The 21,237-nt window shown below is 40.4% G+C and overlaps 1 long non-coding RNA gene across 9 annotated transcripts in view; it reads left to right on the top strand.

Annotated features, from left to right (window-relative positions):
• Positions 1–21,237, top strand: part of LOC141578975 (uncharacterized) — a 114,748-nt gene that overhangs the window by 88,570 nt on the left and 4,941 nt on the right. Inside the window, exon 7 of one of the 9 annotated variants that reach the window (XR_012509880.1) lies at positions 19,654–21,099. The exons of 7 other annotated variants lie outside the window; for them this stretch is intronic. This is a non-coding gene — a long non-coding RNA (uncharacterized LOC141578975). The remainder of the gene's footprint in view (positions 1–19,653; positions 21,100–21,237) is intronic. One more of the 9 variants, XR_012509879.1, reaches the window with a different exon arrangement.

Below are 21,237 nucleotides of genomic sequence, written 5' to 3' on the forward strand. Positions count from 1 at the left end.
TAAATAGAAACAAAATAGTGGAGTTAATCAACATCTTAGATTTGATGTGTGTCCTTGTGTATATTTTGATACCTCATCTGTTTATAACTATAATCTACAAAAAGTTAACTTGCTTAGCATAAGAGTTAAACAGAGGGACGTGACACACACTGTTAGGGGTTGAAGCTGATCACCTTGGGCAAATTATGTCGCCTCTCTGTGCCTTAGTTGCATCTTCTGTGACTGCCCCTGGGCCCCTCATCAAAGCTGATTTCCTAGACTTGATGTTGGGAGGGAGGCTGCTGAAGGGAGTAAGAAGTGGCAACTGCTAGGGATACTGAAGAGTGAGACAAAAGCAGATTAAAGCCTATAAACTTAGTACAAATACCCTCAAAAGAGAAAGAAACCTGCAGTGTTTTGAGCCACAGCGTAAGGAAAACAAAATCACGTGGACCCAATTCTCTTGAACATTTGAGTATTGTGGGTGGGAGGTTGTCATCAAAAAATTGTCGAGAAAAGGCCTTTTGGTTTCCCTTGACGTTTCCAGTAAGGGTGAGTTGCATAAGCAAAACCCCCCCCCGGTTCACAGTGGAAGGTGCCTTTTTGTGCAAAACTGACCAAAGGTTGGAAACCAGTCTTCAGCGGTGCTGGTAAATGAAGAGATTTCTGGATTGGGTGGGGCACTTGCTGTGACTTCCAGGTGACCTGTTGGCTGGGGACTGTTAGGCGGGCAGTAGGTTTGCAGGGAGACCCGGGCATAATCCCTTGCTCTGAGGCTTCTGGTCTGACTGGCAAACCTGGGCACCCACAGTCCTAATGGGGCAGCTCGTGATGTGGCCTGGGACACCTGCTGTGCTGAGGGCGAGAAGAGGGTTTCCCTGAGGGGGTGTCCCTACAGAGAGTGGAAACGTCCTCCTGCAGGGGAGGAAGAGCCTCTGAGCAGGGTGCTGGATGCACAGGCAAGACCACCCTGAGCACGGAGGGTTTGGGAAGCCGGAAGTCATACAGTGGCACGAGCAGCCTTGTTCCTGAGAGACTGGAGGTAAAAGATGCTGAAAAGGCAGGCTAGGTTCAGACCCTGTGGTGGGTTATGAGTGACAGGAAAGGACTGGTCAGGCAGGCACGAGAGAAACCTGTGGGCATCCCAGCTGGGGCGTCACGCCGGAGGGAGGAGCAGAGTTATAGACTTTGACACTTATTAGCTGTGTGACTTTGAGCAAGATCACCCCAGTTCTCTCTATATATATCTTCATCTGTAAAGTGACACAGTGACAAGCTAGTGTCATCAGAAGGCTTAGTTTAGCTCTGATCCTCTGTGTCCAGTCCTGTCAGTGCTGCCCTGTGAGGTTCTGCAGCGGCTGCTCTTACCCTGAGATGGGAGGGCGTAGAGGGACATTGTAGCACCCGAGGGCAGGATGGGTTTGCTTTAAAAGCAGACATGTTGCCGCCTGCAGCTGCAGACCTGCAGGCAGTTTGATTGATGGTCGTGGAGAGAACTTTGGAGGCCTTAGCATCGTCTTAAAACTTGTATTCACTTAGGGACCGGATTTGCCTTTGCTGATTAATGTTGAAGATTTGGGCTTCTGGCAAAGCTGTTTTCAGAGATGGGTATATACATAACATATCGTATAAAATAAAATGATTTTCTTAACGTGTGGGACTTTGCAGTTGTTGGGAACAGCTCTGTTGCTCTGGTCTCCACGGAGGACACTAGGGGTCAGCTGAGCGTGCGGGAGGGCAGGCAACCCACAGTGCTTTTGCCGGCTGTTCTCCCCAGTAGGGCAGTCTGCTGAGTTGACTCTTCTCTGAGTTTGGTTACCAGATGAGCAGACAGCAAAGTAATGAGTTCTGGTGGGACTGTATAATGACAGGAAGAAAGAGGAACCAGTAGTTTTTCAGGACTAGAACACGCTTTTGGTTACTGATCCAGTGTATTCCATTACAGAAGTGATGAGTTGTGTCTATTCTGGGAGTTGATTGAAATAAACGTTCAGCCTAAAATTAAGAGTTGTGTTTCATTTGGCGGGAGGACTCAAGCCGGGATGACAGCCTCTCAGATCACTCTGAGGAACTGCTCCCAAGAGGTATGGGAAGAGCTAGGATATACAGGAGCTTTACAACAAAGACCAAGTAGTTGGAACAATAAAAGATTGCTTGTTATCTAAAGAAAGCCAGGTATCTCAAGTTCAAGTATTTAGTGGTTTTCTATGTATGGGAGGAAGCAAACATTTGGACTCACTGAATTCATACTTTAACAAGCACCTAGCTATATAGGGCAAGTATCCTGTCCTTTCTTATTCTGAGTCTGCTCAGAGGGCACCAATATGAGTGGCTGAGAGGCTGGGCTGCAGGCCTGTACTCGCTGGGGTGTGGCAGTGGCTGCTGATGGCTTGGCTTCAGGATTCTTTGTTTACTGACATGGTTGCAGTATTTTCTTTCACATTGTAGTACTTTCATTCACAGTGCTCCCCCTTGGTCCTAAATTCGACCAATATTTTGAGAGACGTTTCATGACCAATTTTGTCCCAGGGTGCTAGGATGGCTCATTCCTAGTTCAGGTGAAGTATCTTCTGAGCTGCCATTCAAGGTGTTAGTTTTTTATCAGACCCTGTTGATACTAAAAGTTCTCTGGATCGCCTGTCTTACTAGTCTATTATGATCCAGGAATTGTTTACCCTTCGTTGCTCATTACCATAACTAGAATCACACTATTACAATTATTTTACACAGAGTTATAAATTTTATCTATTCCTTCAAGATGTTTAGCCATCATCAATTTTGTAGGCCTAGTTACACATTGGGAAATGTAACAGACAACAATTTTATTATATAGATAGAATATAAGTAATTCAGCTAGTAACGTTTATAAAGTCATGAGTAAGAATTTAATAGTCGAGAAGTTATATTTTTGGGTTAAAATTTTCCTTGTGTTCCTGATTGAGTTTGAGTGATCTTATGCGAAATTTCATATTTATGGTCAGGGTCAGAGCAGGTATTAATTGGCCAGGTGAGGTCTCCCACCTTGTAAGATCAATAGTGGCCTAAACAGAACTATAATTTCTTTTTAGAATAACGTTTCTGAGGGCTATCTAGTTAGAGCCTTGGAGTAGGGAAACCCACCAAGGTAACACAGAAGTACTAGACATAGGTAATTTACCATAAACTTAGCAGCTGGAGTAGTTCATAATCAAAGGTAGGAGAAATTATCAAAGTAATTGGCATACAGGCCTGGTTCTGTGCCTTGGGTCTGCAGTCTTCTTCAGATGTTGACTTCTTCTCATCCTGACCTGGTAGATTCTTCTCCATTTGGGCATTGTTTTAAGGTGAGCAGGGCTCTATAGGCCAGTGCACTGCAGGGGCTGTTTCTGATAGGAAATGAATCTGAAAGTCCATTTCCTTCAGCTTTGGTGTGTATGGTCTTGTTAAGAGTACCTGATAAAGGGTCCTTCCATTCAGGTTGGAGACAGTTCTTTAAGTCATGCCTGTACCAGTATGTATATTCCCCTGGCTTCTGGTCATGGGGCATTGGATCTTTACCAAGGATAGATTACTGAGCCTCAGAAACAAACCTAGAGTGTTCTTTTCATAATTCAATTAAACTTTACAGCAATGTGACATAACAGCAAGGAATGATCTGGGAAATGTCTAAGTAAATATAGACCTCAATCAACAAAACTAGAAATTAATATCCACTAAAATATAATCTTTTTTCTCTCTAAAGTTACCCTCAGTTTTCTCAAATATAGTCAAATCAAGATTAATTTATTTACAAGCTAAGTCTGATTATTTGATTATATAGGCTTTTTTTAAATTGGCTGTGTTGGAACTTTTAATAAGGACTCTCAGGGTAGAATGTTAATAAGGTTTTCTTAGGCCCAGAATGCCTCGTCAAGGGCTTGTCATGGATTTCTGCCTTACAGATTTAGGTAAATTATTTTCTCTTTAAAATCCTTAAAATACTTTGAGATTGCTATATCTGTTAGGAGATGATCTTCCTCATTTGTCTGATAGAGCCACTGGGGACCTTAGAGTTTTTAGTCTCTTAAGGGATCAGATAGAGAGAAAAGATAACTGTTCCAAGTCTGCGTACATAAGTATAATTTATCAAATTTCTGTGAAACATAACTAGCTTGAGGAGAAGAGTTTCTTTATGTCTGGGAAACAGGTTAAAAGCCAGTAGTATTTCAGACAAAATCAAAAATTATAACCATATTCACCAGTTTACTCAGTCCCATGTAACTAATTCTTTTACTCAGAGTATCCATTAGACCTTTAAAATTACTTACCCAGTTTAGTTCAGTGCTATAATTTGAAATTCATTTGAAATCAATAAATCTCCTTGAAGAGAAAGCAATTTGCAAAATCATCAGAAGGAAACAATTAACTGTATATAAATGACAAGTGATTTAAAAGCATGGTTAAACAACGTTACACTATAATCGATAAAGAAAGCTGGTCACTATAACTAGAATTATGACTGGTAACATTTCAGATATACCAGAATTTTAGGGAATCCATATAATTTCTAGAATATCTATATTAATAATATTTTCTCATACAATATAACCTAGGAAGATCTATTATTCATTTGACAATACCATGTTATTTAACATGCCAAATGAAACTTACTACTTTAAAATCTCTCTTTGGGATGTTTCAGGGGCCCTCTGTAGCATCCCAAACTTAACTGGAGATTAAAAGAACTTTAATTAGAAATTGATATTTGGGGAGCTTTTTAAAAGTTTTCAGAACACTTGGTCAGATAAACATATAGATCACTGTAAAGTAGTTCTTTTTCATTAACAAGAAAATACGTTAAAGGTAAAAGCAGAACAGGTCAGTTATGTGGTATAAGAAGCTTTACAATTTGTTATTGAAAGTGGATTAACATTTTTAGAAAATTTTGTCATCTTAACAGAGAGAAAACCAAATCTAGTCTTCTACCAGATTACTTCTAAGATTCATTTACTTTGCCCAAGTTGATTCTAAACTTAGGCAATTCCGACAACGTACAAAACCCTTTCCTCAGGGTTCCTCTTCCACAAGCGTTCCACAGCTTACTATACTCACATTAGTGTGTCCTTTATTTTCTCTTCCATTCAGAAGTAACCAGCTTCAGAAAAAGTCACTATTTTTTATTAACAAAATATAATTACATTCATATATCTTCCTTTACACATTTATCTTACTTTCCTAGGATACTGAGATTATACCCTTAATAATAGAGAATATTTCAGGGTAGCACCAACCATTTATTAATATTTCTAAACACCTTTACTTTCTCTGTAAGGGTAAGTTAAATGTTAAATAATTCATATTACAATCTTATTTTATCTGAAAGTGTCATAGCTATTTAATAAACTCCTATCATTTAACTCAATTTAGCACAACTCTAGAATTTAAAGATACCAAACATTTAGAGAGTATCTTAACCATACATTTTAAAAATATATTTTAAAAATTTACCCAAAGCTCTCATCTCATTTGCATTTAATTTACTTAAAATTTTACTACACCACATTACTATTTATTTTCTTGACAATTCTGCAACAGATATAACAGGATCTTATTTGACTTTCATTAAAACTAGGTACAGTAAAGGTATTGTACTTAATATTGATGACTTTAAAGATGTCTATATTAATTAGAACATACTTAAACTAAACAATACCAAGTGTAATCTTAATATTGAATATTTTCCAGTTCACGTAACGCTGAAAGTCAATTTGGTCAGTTTTTATTTTAAAAATACTTAATTTGTAAGCTCTTATTTTTTTTACGTCAAATAAGCAGAGATCTTTGACTTTGATTTTTTTTTTCAGCTGTAGAAATATCTCACATCTATAATGTGTACGCAGGCTTATAAACAGACAAAAGCTAGAGATCTCATAGGTTCACTTTAAAACTTACTTATAAGATAGGTATAATAATAGTTGGAGTAAGCTGAATTTGCTTGCTCAAATCACTAAGGCTTACTATTTATGAAACCGACATTTAAGATTTCTTGACAAATGCTGAAGGACACGTCAGAGTTATGAGTTCTAAAATGCCAAAAATTTCTTGGCCTTAAGTATTATCTCGTTGAGCTAATTAGGCTCATTCTAGGTCACTGTTTGCTGTATTTATATTTCTGATCTGCAAGACAAAGACAGACGCTTCCAGTTCCCCAGAGAACTGCTCTGTCACGCAGATCCAATTGTATCTCCTTAATTGGCTTTTTTTTTGTATCAGTGAGAAGAGCTGTAAACAAAGAATTCCATGTTTTAAAACTTTAAGATTTACTTTAGCATGTCTTCCAAAGCTTGCATAAGGTATTTAGTGAGGTCTCTTTTCCTTGGGTTATAAGTTAAACCCAGGGTAAACCTCTTACTTTATTGTCTATTAGCCACTGAATATTAGTTTTTAATTTTACGTTATATTGGAAGGCTCACGAAACTCTATTGGTTTCCTTTACTTTGTTCAATTAATATTTTCTAAGGGACAGATATGTGCCCAGCCTTATAATACCAAGAAGGGGAAGCGTTTTTCCATTGAAATATATCTATCCCACAATATAATTAAGCAAATGTTTTATATAAAGCCCATTTAATATACCAATTTTACAAACTTTATCTCAATTTTATTAAATCTCGTACCTTTAATTTTTATATTTATTAGGTTTAATCAGTAATTCCTATTTCTAGAAGGAGTGTCAGAAGCTTTTTTTGTGTGTGTGTGCATTGTATCTAATTATATAGAAAAGTCTCTGGGATTCCCAAGTTTCAGCCAAAGAGCTTAGGCCCTTCTCAATTTTCAATTTGATTAATAGGTCTGTTGTCCCAATCATTGATCAAGTATTTCAGTCTATAAATATGTATATTTTTAGCTCTATAAATACATATATTTTAAACTGTGCTAAAGCGGACTTGTTTGAACTTTAATGTAGGGGGGGAGTAGGTGATCTCTTTGGCCCTTTTTTTTTTACTTTACATAGTGTAGTATCAAAACCTTGTATCTAAATCCAAAAATGTCCATTTTATTTATCTCATTCAAAATAACCATATAAAAATATTTATCCATTTGGGATAAGCCCCTTATCTTTATCTTTTTTGACATTTTTACAATCCTTTTTCCAGTTATTCAGCCTAATTAACATTAATTATTCTAAGTATTTATTAGCATCCCTAAAACCATTGATCAGAAAGGAAAAACACAAATGTAGGTTTTCAAACCAGTTTTTTTTTTTTTTTAACTAATTTCTTAGGTTAACCATTAGATATATTTTTCTACCTTTAAACTTGATTTTAATAGGTACCAATAAAACGGCTGTTTATAATGAGAGCTCTTTCAACTTTCACCAATTTAAAAGTTTTCCCAAATTAAAGGATCCATCATATGGCCATCAATTTATATATATATATATATAAAGTGATTTTAAACCAATAAGATGAAGAGGCTTTTCCACATGACAGTGGGGGTGTTGCTTAAATAAAATTCAAAAGTTTACTTTCCAAAAGCTAAAAGCCTTTGTGGTCCAGGCTGATGGAACAACGGTTAAGATGGCAAAATATCTGAAAATTGGTACAAAGGATTTTTGAGAATCCCAATTTATTTGCGTGGCCACAATATGTACACAATACTTGTACCTTTTGTATGACAGAGTCCAAGGTGTCGTTTAAAAAAAAAGAAACACATATATACATACATACACACACATAAAACACCCAGAGAAAGATAAAACATTTACATTTCAAGGACACAGGAAGAGAAATCCAAGTTCCCCCTAAATGGGATTTTGTTCTTATAAGCTCAGAATTCCAAAAAATATTTTATCAGGCCTGGTTAGTTACTTTCAGTGTGAGTTTTTTTTTCTAATTCCTAATGAATGTTGTGAGTTTTGTACGTATATAAACCTGGCTAGTGTATTAGTTGGAGGCTGGCAATCTGTCATTTCTTTTTCTTTTCTGTTCTGTGGTTTTTTTTTTTAATTTTTTTTTGAAAGTTCTATTTCCCATTGTAAGGTCGGGTTCTCAGAATAAAATTGCTGGTAAGATTTCCCACAGGGACAACACTATGGCATGAAGTCTTTGCCTCTACCATTCCTGTAATTTTCTCCATCACCCAAGAAAGCTGTTACCAGCCAGGAGGAGGGTCCCATTTTTGGAGTTGAAAGGTTCCTCATAAGAGTTTTACTTCTATTCCGAAAAATTCAATGGAGGTAACCAAATCGAGGACAACATTAGACCAGCCTCTTACCTAACCACTTAGTCCTGAACCCAGTGTCTTACAACTGGGACACACTCAGGACGTTTTCACTGGGTGAGTATTTTCCTGGTATGTTTCCACCAGCCCCACTTCAGACGTCTCCTCAAGGTGGGTGTTTCCTGTTATCTTTCAACCAGGCCCCACCCAGTATGTCTCCACTGGGTGGGTTATTCCCCCCCAGTATCTTTCAACTGGAGGGCCAGGTACCTGGATACACCACAAAATAAAACTCAGGATCATCAACCAATTTGGGAGATCCGAGAACCAGGAGAGACTCACCCAAATTCATCTGGATTCCCCAAGGAGGCAGATGGGCACAAAGTGCCAATGCTGGTACCAAGGCTCCGGTAACTCTGAGAGTTCAGCTGGAGAGAAGTCTGCTCTGGGTCCCTTCCTGGTGTCCAAAACTTTTCACTGAAATACATGTGCAGCCTAAAAGTTAAGAGTTATGTTTTATTTGGCGGGAGGACTCGAGCCTGGATGACAGCCTCTCAGATCGCTCGGAGGGACTGTTCCCAAGTGGTTGAGGAGGAGCTAGGATATATAGGAGCTTTACAACAAAGACAAGGTTGTTGGAACAATAAAAGATTGCTTCTTATCTAAAGAAAGCCAGGTATCTCAAGTTCAAGAATTTAGTGCTTTTCCATGTATGGGAGGAAGCAAACATTTTGACTCACTGAATTCATTCTTTAGACAAGCACCTAGCTATCTAGGGCAAGTATCCTGTCCTTTCTTATTCTGAGTCTGCTCAGAGGGCACCGTTGTGAGTGGCTGTAGTGGCTGGGCTGCAGGCCTGTCTTCACTGGGGTGTGTTGGCAGCCACTGATGATTTGGTTTCAGCATTCTTTGTTTACTTACATGGTTGCAGTATTTTCATTCACACTGTAGTATTTTTGGTCACAGAATGATTATGGATAATCTGCAAACTTGGAAAGCAACCGAGATGGAATTACTTCAGGTACCTTCTAATTTAATAAGCAGTGTGCAAACATAAACATGGAGGAAGCATACAAAAGGATTTGGTGGTGTAGGGAAGGTGTTCTGCACATTACAGGAGAAGGCAGAATTCCTTTTCTTTGTGGGCAGGGACGTAAGCCCACCTTTCTTTTCTGTAGTGGTTCCTGAGAACAGTATATGGTAATTAATGAACATTGAGAAATGGTGGCAAACATTGCATTCAAGAGCTGGCCGGCTGCAAACTTGTGTATTGGACAGGTGGATTTCATAGGCAAGTGGTCAGGTGGATGGGAGAGAGATGGATCCCAGGCCTGGGCCCAGATTCAGGTTTAAATCGCCATTTCCTCACCATGGGGCCTTGGACTAGAATGTAACCTCTCCTAACCTGTTGGTGAATCTGTGAAATGGGCATGATAATATTGGTTTCTACCTGGGATTGTTGTAAGTTGTAAAGAGTATTATAGCACACATGAAGCACTTAACACACTGGCACTTAGCAGTGTTCACTGTGTGTGGACGTCCCGCTTCGCATGTGTCAGAGTCGTAAAGGCAGCATTTGTCTGTTGAGGATGCACTGGTAGCCCCTTGAATAGGTTGTGAATTTGGTTATTTCCTTTTGGTAAATCTGTGTGCCATGGGCAGTTATTTTCATGGACAGATGAGGAATCTCAGGGTAAAGAAGACTGTGTAATTTGCCCAAAGTCAGACCATAATTTTGGGTGCAGGGGCCTCAGTTCAGCATAGGCCCCTGGGCCTTCTGCCCTCTCCTTTCAGCACCTGAGCCAGATGTGTGCTCGGCTGTCTCCCAGCCCAGAATATCCAGCAGGGAGGAAGACATACCTGGCCCTGTGCTGCTTGAGCAAAACTCCGGGGTGGAGGCAGTTACAAAATGGATAAACATAAAAACAGATGACTGCAAACTGTGATCAGCTCTGAGAAGGAAAGGAACAGACCTCGCCATGCAGCGCTGGGAGCTTTCCCGTCGGGGCTGCTCTGGGGGCGTTCATCTCAGCTAAACAAGCTCTGCTGCTGCACAAAGGCAGGAAGGCAGGGCACGTGTGACCAGGTAGACTGGGCCTCGTTAGTCATACTCATTCCCCATTAAGCGGCAGCTGTCATGGGCACTTACCTAGTAAACAGATGTTGGCCATAATCATCACGCACTTTGCTTGGTAGTTTTATTGGCCCCAACTTTGAGATGAGGTCATTGAAGCTGGGGAGTTTGCTGCATGCCCGTGATTACCGTGAAAATACCCCCACTGGTCTTTCAACCTAGACTGGCGTGGCTGTCATGCCCCAGCCCTGTGAATGGCATCGTGTAGCTTCTCCCAAGTGGCCCAAATGACTGATATTGATTTTCTTAATTCGTAGGAAATGGTATGTGACAGTAGGAGAAAAAGGTAGTAAGAAATTGTTTGGAAAACTAGAAAAAAATTCAATTCTTCCCCAGCTGGGGGAGCGTAAGCTCTGTCACACACTCCACTCACTGCCTGTCACCTCCTCCCTGCCGACTCCATGTTCAGAAGCCACTCTGAGCCTTTGAAGAACATTTTGCCTCATGACACTGTTGACTAGGACCTGCGACCTCTCTGTCCCTGGTTAACAGTCTATTCAAAGCCATTTAAATTTTATGCAGGCTCCTCCGCTCAGATGTAAGAATAGCCTCTTTAAACTTCTTGATGCAGCGCCTTAATGTTGATCTTGTGAAGGAAACCTAGTCAAAACCTGGGATGTATGCACATAGTGACCGTAAACTCAGCACTTTGTGAAGTTCAGAATCAGATGGGTGGGAGACTCAGGAAAGGCTTTTTAAGGTAGAAAGGGGAAAGTGAAAGGACGCAGGCTGTGTAAGACTGAAACATCTCGGTCCCAGCCAGCAAGGCACCTGCGTTCAGGATGGTGGGTGGAGAGTGCAGAGTTGTCACAAAGAAAGAAGTGGCGGGATGGGAGAGAGGACAGTTAGGTACTTTACTGGGGAGGGAAATAGTGGGCTGAACATTTCCTGGTTGAACAAGAGGACTGTGACATGATGTGCTTGTATTTTGGAGAGAAGGGTTTTGTGGGGACAGGCCTAGGGAGAACGCTCTTTGGCTGGGGATTCAGCACGACAAAGAAACACAGAGAACCGGGCAGACCCCAGGGCCCCTGCTGGGGGAGAGGCTGCCCACCAATTCGAGCCCTTGAGGCTGCTTCTGTCCCTTAGCCGGGGCCTTAGAGCTCCCTTCACAACCCAGTCCTGTTGATACTAGAAAAAATAAGTGGGGCATGAGAAGGGCTGTGTCCCAGGCTTTGGTTGAGCCCCTTGGGTGTGCCCTGCCAGATGTGGGTACTTGGCTTCATGCAGGAAAGTATTCAAGGGCAAGCCACTGTTGAGTAAAGGTAGATTTATTCAGAGAGATTTGTTGAAAGGCAAGAGATATTCCACGATGTGTGGGGGTTTGATGCTCAGATTAAAAGTAGGTACACACTCCACAGAGTGTGGGCCTTCTCTGAAACGGGAGAGAGAGGTGTGACCCCTAGGCAGTGCTGTGTTGCTTGTATTCAAGTGCTTGGTGGTTTCATATGCTAATAAGTAGAAGGACCAGCCTAAGGGCAAGGGGCTGGAATTCAGAGGGAGTTGGCCATTTCACCCTTTGACCATATTTGTCAAGCCTTGGGACTGCCATGGTGCCTGGGGGCTTGTTATTCACCATGTAACTACTACAATGGGTGTGTAATGAAGCTCAAGATCTGCTAGAACTTAAATCTCTTCATCCTGAGCCTCAAGGCCTATTGGGGGTTGAATCCTTCACCATTTTGATGTTAATTGCTTTGGCCTTCCTTGAATGGCTGTGCTCTGCCCCCTTCCATCCTGTCTCACTGTGATGACACAGAGAGAACAAAGGCCCGGCCCTGGCTGTGCTCCTGCATTTAACAGGGGGAGGGGTGGGGTAGGCTGAGGATGACTCTGGGTAGTGTGAAAGATGTTTCAGATTTTCCCACGTGGGACATGGGGACCTGCCAGCTGCACCGCAGATTTATCTCACGGGCATTATCGCTTGTGTCACTCATTTGTTTCTATTTTTCTTTTTTTTTTTAAGTATTTAATCTAAATTTAATATCAGGTTTTTTTAGGAAACAAATTCCTCTTTTTATTTTCTTTGGGGCTCTTTTTGGGGGGGTAGGTAATTAGGTGTATTTATCTGTTAGTGGAGGCCCTGGGGCTTGAACCCAGACCCTGTGTATGCTATACACACGCTCTAACACTGAGCTCTACCACCCGCCCCTTCATCTTTTTCTTTTTGCTTTAGCTGCCAAAAATCTTACAGCTGAATTTCTAGTCGGCCTTTAACACTTACCCTGACTTCATGGCATCCATTTTTATGACTTTACCTCCCCCTGGTTTCATTTAAGTATTGAATCTCCATTTTCTTTTCACTCTCACTTTTGTCTTTTTGTTGTTATTGTTGTTAAGCTGTGTTTAAAAAATTGTTTAAATTCTCTTTTAGCAGGAGGCTGAAAGTAAATAAATATGTAAATAAACATCACACTTAAATGCTTTTATACATTCTAAGCTGTTTAGTAGTTACTTAAAAACTGGACTGATATTAAAGTTATAATATTTTTACATTATTTTTTAATTTTTTCAAAAGGTATAGCTGATTTACAATATATGTTTCAGGTGTACAATAGTTGCTCCATTTATAGTTATTGTAAAACATTGACTGTATTGCCTATGTTGTAAGATACATCCCTCTAGCGTGTTTATGTTACATGTAGCAGCTTGTATAAGAAAGTTGGGTAACACAGAGTCTGGGGCATTGCTGTGTCTGACTCAGGTTCCAGGTCACCCTGCCTGTCAGACCCCAGGCCCTCACAACTGTCTGCAGGGCAGCGAGTGGAGGCAGCTCTCATCAGCGCTGGTACCAACCTCTGAGTGGCAGTGACAGCAGTGACTGTCTGTGGACGTGCAAAGTGTTGTTCCAGGAGATTTACATGCATTTCTTCATTTATTATTTTAAGCCCTCCTGTGAGGGATCGTTTTATGTTTTTAATGAATAATACACTTTATTTTTAATTTAATAGACTTCAAACTTCCGGAAAATTTACAGGAGTAGTACAATGAACACTTAGATACACTTCACCTAAAAGGGCAGTATTTGTCCTTTTGTGTCTGGCTTACTTCAGCATACTTTTTTAAGGTTCATCCATGTTGTAGCCTGAAACAGTAATTTATTCTTTTGGTTTAATAATATCTTTTTTCTTTTTCTTTTTTTTGTTTTTGGTCTATTTAAAAATAGTTTCATTGAAGTCTAGTCAGTTTATAATGTTGCATCAGTTTCTTGTTTACAGCACAACACTTCAGTTATATAGGAATATACATGTATTCATTTTCATATTCTTTTTCAACATAAGTTACTATAAGATATTAAACATATTTCCCTGTACTATACAGTATAAACTTGCTGTTTATTCTATACATAATCAGTATCTGCAAACCTTGAACTCACAAGTTATCCCTTCCCACACCGTCTCCCCTCTGGTAACCATAGTTTGGTTTCTATGTCTCTGTGTCTGTTTCTGCTCTGTAGATAAGTTTCTCTTTCTTTTTTTTTTAAGATTCCACATATGAGCGATCTCATATGGTATTTTTCTTTCTCTTTCTGGCTTACTTCTCTTAGAATGACATTCTCCAGGTCCATTCATGTTACTGCAAATGGCATTATTTTATTATTTTTTTATGCCTACGTAGTAGTCTATGGTATAAATATACTTCAACCTCTTTATCCAGTCATCTGTCAGTGGACATTTAGGTTGTTTCCATGTCTTGGCTATTGTAAATAGTGCTGCTGTGAATATTTGGGGGAAGGTGTCTTTTTGAATTAGGGTTACTTCTGGATATATGCCCAGGAGTGGGATTGCTGGGTCATAGGGGAAGTAAATTTTTTGTCTTTTGGTGAATCTCCATACAGTTTTCCACAATGGCTCCACCAAACTTCATTCCTAGCACAGTGTAGGAGGGTTCCATTTTCTCCACAGCCTCTCCAGCATTTATTGTTTGTGAACTTCTGAATGATGGCTATTCTGACTGGTGTGAGGTGATACTTGATTGTAGTTTTGATTTGCATTTCTCTGATAATGATATTGAACATTTTTTCATGTGCCTATTGGCCATTTGTATGTTTTCATTGGAGAAAAGTTTCTTTAGCACTTCTGCCCATTTTTGGATTGAATTGTTTATTTTTCTTTCTTATGAAGTGTAAAAGCTGTTTATATATTCTGGGAATTAACCCCTTGACAGTCTCATTGAATGTAAATATTTTCTCCCATTCCATAGGCTGTCTTTTTGTTTTGCTTACTGTTTCCTTTGCTGTGAAAAAGCTTGAAAGTTTAATTAGACCCCACTTGTATATTTTTGCTTGTATTTCTATTGCTTGAGTAGACTGCTCTAGGAGAACATTGCTGAGATGCATGTCAGATGTTTTGCCTACGTTTTCTTCTAAGAGGTTTGTAGTGTTTTGTCTACATGTTTAAGTCTTTAAGCCATTTTGAATTTATTTTTGTGTGTGCTGTGAGGGAGTAGTCTAACTTCATTCATTTACATGCAGCTGTCCAGTTTTCCCTACACCATTTTCTGAAGAGGCTGTCTTTACTCCATTGTATGTTCTCACCTCCTTTGTCAAAGATTCAATGACCAAAAGTTTTTGGGACTATTCTTGATAATTTTTTTAACCATTCATTGATGGATGGACATTGTTTGTAACTTTTGGCTACTCTGAATGATACTGCTATGAATATTGATGTGCAAATTTTTGTGAGAATATGTTTTCATTCTGTTGGCTGTACAGTTGGCCCTCCATATCTGTAGTTTCCACTTCATGGATCCAGATGGCTGGTTGTAAAGGGACTCGAACATCCTTGGATTTTGGAATCCAGGGTGGTGGGTTCCTGAAACCAATCCCCCGAGGATACTGAGGGATGACCCTATATGTAGGAGTAGAATTGCTGAGCCATATGATAACACTAAACTTTTGAGGAAACACCAGACTTTTCCAAAGAAGCTGCACCATTGCCCATTTCCAATGGCTGCGTATTGAGGGTTCCCATTCCTCTGCCTCCTGACCGACAATTGTTATTGTCCGTGTTTTGATTATAACCATCCTAGTGGGTGTAAAATGAGATCTCATTTTGATTTTGATTTGACTAGTGATGCTTAGCATCTTTTCATATGCTTATTGGCCATTTGTGTATCTATTTAATTCCTTGGTAAATTTAAAAATTGGGTCGATTTTCTTTGTATTGGTCAGTTGTAAACATTTTTTTTATATCCTGGATACTAGTCTCTTATTAGATATATGCTTTGCAAATTTTTTCTACTATTCTGCAGATTGTCATTCCACTTTACTTTTTTTAAACATTAAGACAATTCCTTTATAGGGGAGGTAATTAGATTTATTCATTTATTTTATTTATTTATTTATTTTTTGCCAAGCATGCACTCTATCACTTGAGCTACCCACTTCCCCTTTCATTTCATTTTCTTGATGATGTCTTTTGTAACAAGTGGTTTTAATTTTGATGAAGTCCAGTTTATCTGGTTTTTTTTTTTTTATCACTTCTGTTCTTGGTATTGTATCTAGGAAACCATAACCTATCCTAGGACCACAAAGATTTATACTATGTCTGCTTTTAGAAAGTTTATAGGTTTAGATTTTACGTTTCTGTCTGTGATCCATTTTCAATTAATTTTTATTTGTTATATACAATAGGGGGTTTCAGATTCTAAATTCATTCTTTTGCCTGCAGATACCCAGCCTTCCCTGCACCATTCGTTGAATAGACTATTCTTTCATTGCAGTGTTGTTGGCACACTTGTTGAAAACTGATTGAAAATATAAGTTTCCCCCCTGGAATTTTTACTGTGTCTCATAGATTTATGTACCCAAACTTATGACAGTACCATAATGACTTCAGTACTATAGATTTGTAGTAACATTTAAAGTGAGTCCTCCCACTTTGCTCTGCTTCTTCAAGATAGCTTTGGCTGTCCTGGGCCCCTTGCACTTCCATATGAATTTTGGGATCAGTTTTTCAATTTTTGCAAAGAAGTCAGCTGGAATTTTGATAGCGATTCCACTGAATTTGTAGATCACTTTGGGGAGTCTTAACATTTTTAACAATATTGTCTACTATTCCATGAACATGGGATGTCTTCCGTATATGTAGATCTTCTAAAATTTTTTCAGTGATACTTCAAATTGTTCAATGTACAAATCTTGTAAATTTTTGTTAAATGTATCTCCCATTTTATTTTTAATGCTGTTGTAAATGGAAAGGCTGAGCTTCTTAAGGGTGGGACTATATATCAATTTGTTTATTTCTAGGATTCCTACACATCAAATACACTAGGTTTATATTTGCTTCATAAATCTATCCACAACTATTCCCTCCCCTGTGTTTTAAAAAACCAAGACCCAGGTTAAACTACCTGAACACCTATGTGGAAGTGAGAAATGAGACCCTTGGGTGGGGCTTTGTGCAGATGATACTGAGAACTTATTTAGGATGGCTTCATCTTAATTTCTTTTAAACAATCCTTTCAGTGTATATAGTCAGATACATTAAGAACATGCCCTTTTGATGTACAGAGGAGCTAAGACTATCATTTTCAAATAATTTCTAGTGAGAATGTTGTACTTGAAACCTAATTTGTATCTATCTTTGAAGATTTATGTTTCAGGAGCTTTGACTAAAGAACACCTGTCTTTATTCAATAACGACAACTAAATGCTCAAACAACATGTAAGAGTTTGAGCTGTAACTGGAGGCAGCGCTTACCTCTCCCAATACACTTGTGCTGATCTGCTCAAAAGGGTTCGTCCAACTGTTTGTCAGTAGTCTGTTGGACAAAGCCATAAATCATTGATTTAAGGTTGCTGGAATGCAACATATTCTTATTAATACTAAGTAAGCCCATATTGAGTGCTTACTGTATGTTGGGAATTGTCCCTCAGACTCACATGAGTTTTATTTCTCTGAAAACCTTACATATTTCCTTGTTATTCCCACTTTACAGATAAGGAGACTGAGGATTAAGTCTTCTCTCTTTTTGGGGGAGCTCATTATCAATGACTGGAAGTTGAAAGGAAAAAGATATTGATTCATCCTGAGAAAATATTTTTCTGAGAGTCAGCATTTTAGAGGGTGACCACTGAAGAGGGTGATCATTGTTAGAGTGAGACGAGCCCCGTTTTGTACGGAGTCAGCATCCCAGTCCTGGACACGGCACTGTGCTGCGTGGTGGGTGAGGCGGCGTGGCCGTGCAGGGAACGAGGATGCCGGGCCGTTGGGCTGTGCTCAGGCCTGGTGAGGCTTTCTCTGAAGAGCAGTGGACCATCATTGACAGATTTTAATTAGGGGAGTGAGGTGCTCTCGTAGATCACTTTTGTGTTTGTAGAATGCTTGCAAACATTCAGTAGGCTCGGCAGAAAGTGATGTGACGAATCAGAGTAGGGTGGCTGCGAGGTGTAGCAGTGTTCAATTTTCAAGTGGTTTTCAGTCCCATGTTTGTGGCTCAGTAGACGTGTCACTTTGGATGACGCACTCAAGGAAGTGAAACAATTTATTTAATCAATTGAAGCAGTGATGTACCCAATTCCCAGGACTGTTGTGGAGATCCAGTGAGATAACATTCGCACAGTGTGCAGCGTGGTCCCCAGCCCAAAGTCAGTGCTGAGGGAGTGCCTGTGAATACCTGGTAGGTCAGGTGTCGGTGGTGGGTCTCGGTGACTGAGGAAATCTGAGCCCTGAAGGAGGGGTCCAGTCACATCTGTGAGTGATGGGCCTGAGCTGGGAGGGGCAGAGAGACCTTCCCTCCCAACCAGGGGCCCTGGGCAGGACGGCTATGGGAGGAGCACCGTGAAGTGAGCTCTTTTCAGGTGGAGTTGGAGTTGCTCTTGAGACATCTAAGTGCAGTGTCACGAGCTCACAGAGGAGGTCTGGGCCCGGGCTGTGCATTTTCCTATAATCTCAATCCCTGAGGACGCCGAGGTATTGATCGCTGAATGTGAAGTATTCTTTACAGGACAAGTGAATAGTAGTATCATCTCTGTCATCAAAGCTCACGTCTCTTTATTCATAACCCACTTTGTTAATTAGATACTTACAGGGCGGTTCTTCACCGCCCTCCCCTAGGCTCAGGCTCCACAGTAAAGAGCTGGTGAGCCTCCCTCTTTTCCAGAAGTAGACACATTTAGCTGGTAGCCTTCTATACCTCGCCAGACTTAGAATTTTAATTTGTTGTTTTAATTCTATTATCTGTTGGTCATCTCCTGACAGGAGAGACGTTTTACCTCATGGTCATGTTTCAATTAGCTGTTACTGAGAATTGCTGATCTGATCCATAGTGTATGTATTATATTAACTTTGTAGAGTACTTATCATTTTTCTTTCTTTGCCCTTAAATTTTGTTTGCCCCTTCAAGTTTCTATCCTATTTCGGGCCTTATTTTTTTTAATTAAAAAATGTGTGTTAGTAGTTAAGAAAACAAAAGCAAAGAAACAATGCACATGATACCTAAGTTTAGAAAATATCTATTGTGTTTTCTGTCTCGGCAATGGAGTGTTCTAGAAACTCGTGAAAACTTTCATTACACAAGTTCCTTAAAATGCTGATTAAGAAATAAATCCTTCCTTCCTCATCTTTCAAGCTGCACAGCTAATTTTCAAGAAAGTGAGGGGAAATCCTCAGAATCCAAGTCATATCAGAAAGCAGGGATTCTGGGAGATACGTGAGACTTAGAATCCCTGGGGTGCCGGTTGGCTCCTGAACTGAGTGTTAGTTGCCCTGGCAGGAGGGCGGGAGGTGAGCCCCGGGCCTCTCACACTGGGAGTTGGATGGCTCATCCTATGTAAGGCCAAGCACATCCTGAGAATCCTGTTTAATAAAGGGTGAATTAGAAAGAAAGAAAAATATCATTCCTCAAGGCAAGAAATTAAGGAAAGTCAATTTTTGGGGATGCAGGGAAAAATAACAAATCCAAAGTAAGGATTTAGTTTAAAGCTGTTCTGGCATGAGAGTGACCACAATCTCCTGGCAGAAAATCACAGCTCCTCCCGGAATGAGAAGTTGTGTTTTGAATGAAACAGTGAACAGCCATTCCTAAAAAGGCCTCCTGAGTCTTCTGGATCAAGATACTAGACCCAAACAGCTCTCTTCCAAGGTCTCATTTAAATAACCAGAAAGGTTTTAAAGGAAAGAAGCCATAATCATAGTTCTATTTATTGACATTAGTATATGCTAGGAATTCAGAGGTGACTATGGAGTTGTCTCCTCTTTTATGGACCTTACTTTCTGTTTGACATAGTTGGGGAGCTGGGTGGAGGGAGGTTTTAGTCTGTTGCAATTAGCTAGGAAAGGAAATTAAGAAAGCAGTGAAGGGTGGGTGAACTTTTTAGCTGAGGACAGTCCTGTTCATTTGGCTTTTAATTGCAGGCTCGATGAGTTTTCACTGGAGGGAATTGATCTTACAGAAAATGGACTTAACTCAGGCCTCTTCAGAATGGACAAATGAACCTGGAGAAAGACAGTCAAATCTGTGCAGACATTGAAGTTCACGTGAACGTGCTGTATCCCTGAGCCAAAGATAGGACAAGTAGGCAGCACTTCTTGAGGACAGAGGGGTGGTTTTTAAGGTTCTCCAAGAATGAATCCCAGGGAACCGGGATGGCCAGTTGTCAAACTGTGACTTTGCTTTTTGGACGGTGTGCCCACCAAAGGTATTTTCCGTTTATTAGTTTTCCTTTCTCTAAAATACATCTCAGGTGATGAGGACGTGGGCACAAGCATTGGGCGCCATGTCGAGGAGACTTTGGATACCTGCCTAGAAGCGCGGGCACAGCTGCGGCTGCGTCATACATCTTGCCGCCCACCCCGTTGCCCGGCTCCGTGATCACGGCAGGGTGGTTCCTTGATGACCTGTCCATCTCCTTTGTGACATTGTAACCCACCAAAAACCGGAGCGTATTAGCTTGGCTTTGTTCTTTTCCATCCTTCTCTTTGAATGGACTGATAGTGGACCCAGTTATGATAGCAGATGTTTTACAAGTAGGGCTCTCAGTACAAACCTTGTAATCCCCGCTGTGTGATCTAGAGAAGAAAGTTACATTCTTTCCAAATTGTTTTGATGCACTTATGTGGGAAAATGGTGTACGTTTGAATATATATTTCCTCTCTGAATCATCATGGCTAGAGATGAATGTGGGCAGACATGGAATGTGTTTTCTGTATTTGAACTGTATGGTCCCCTAAATTCTCTCCAGCTTTTTAAAGTCATCACTGGAGTGTTACCTCCAGAGTGTCCCAAAGCATCCACCACTGCCTGTTCTTCAGACACTGTGAGTTTCCAAGTTGGAGAAGGCTGCTAGCTGGTGAGGCATTCTCTGGCACATCTCTGGCTGGCTGATGTGGGCTTAGCACCCAAGACTTGGCAGACAGTAACTAACCACGATCACTTCCATTTCTGGGACACTCATGAAGGATTTTATACGTATGCTAGTGGCATACGTTATTTCAATTAGTTTTCCCAACAATCATAATTAGATTTTTTCACCTCTATTAATAAGTAAACTGTCAAAGCGAGTGACGTGCAGACTTTGGACTGGAACACGGGTCTTTCTGATCCCAGTCTCTGTTCCCTCCCCGACCTATCCTTCCAGATGGCCAGGAGAATCTTCCTCAGTCTTGAGTTTCCTGCTGATATTACCACTCTCTTTGTTTCTAGGAGAGGAAAAGAAGTCTAAACTTACTTTCCAGTTGAAAATGGAATGGAGAGTTAACGTTGGAAGCCGGGAGAGTCTGTCCTGTGATGAAGCGGCCTCCTAGCCACTTCCACTGGGACGTCACGTCACTGTCTGGGCCCCTTGCTCAGCCTGTGCACAGGTGACAGCGCAGATGTGCCGAGCAGTCCTCCCGGACAGGGCAGTGGGTTGGAAAGGAGTTTGGGGATTTGGTTTCATTTCATAGGTTTCTGAGGGCCTTGGCCTGGCACTTCGAGTGGGACCATTCCCTGTCCCACAT

The sequence above is a fragment of the Camelus bactrianus genome, chromosome 1, assembly GCF_048773025.1.
Source record: "Camelus bactrianus isolate YW-2024 breed Bactrian camel chromosome 1, ASM4877302v1, whole genome shotgun sequence".
In the NCBI taxonomy this organism is placed as follows: domain Eukaryota; kingdom Metazoa; phylum Chordata; class Mammalia; order Artiodactyla; family Camelidae; genus Camelus; species Camelus bactrianus.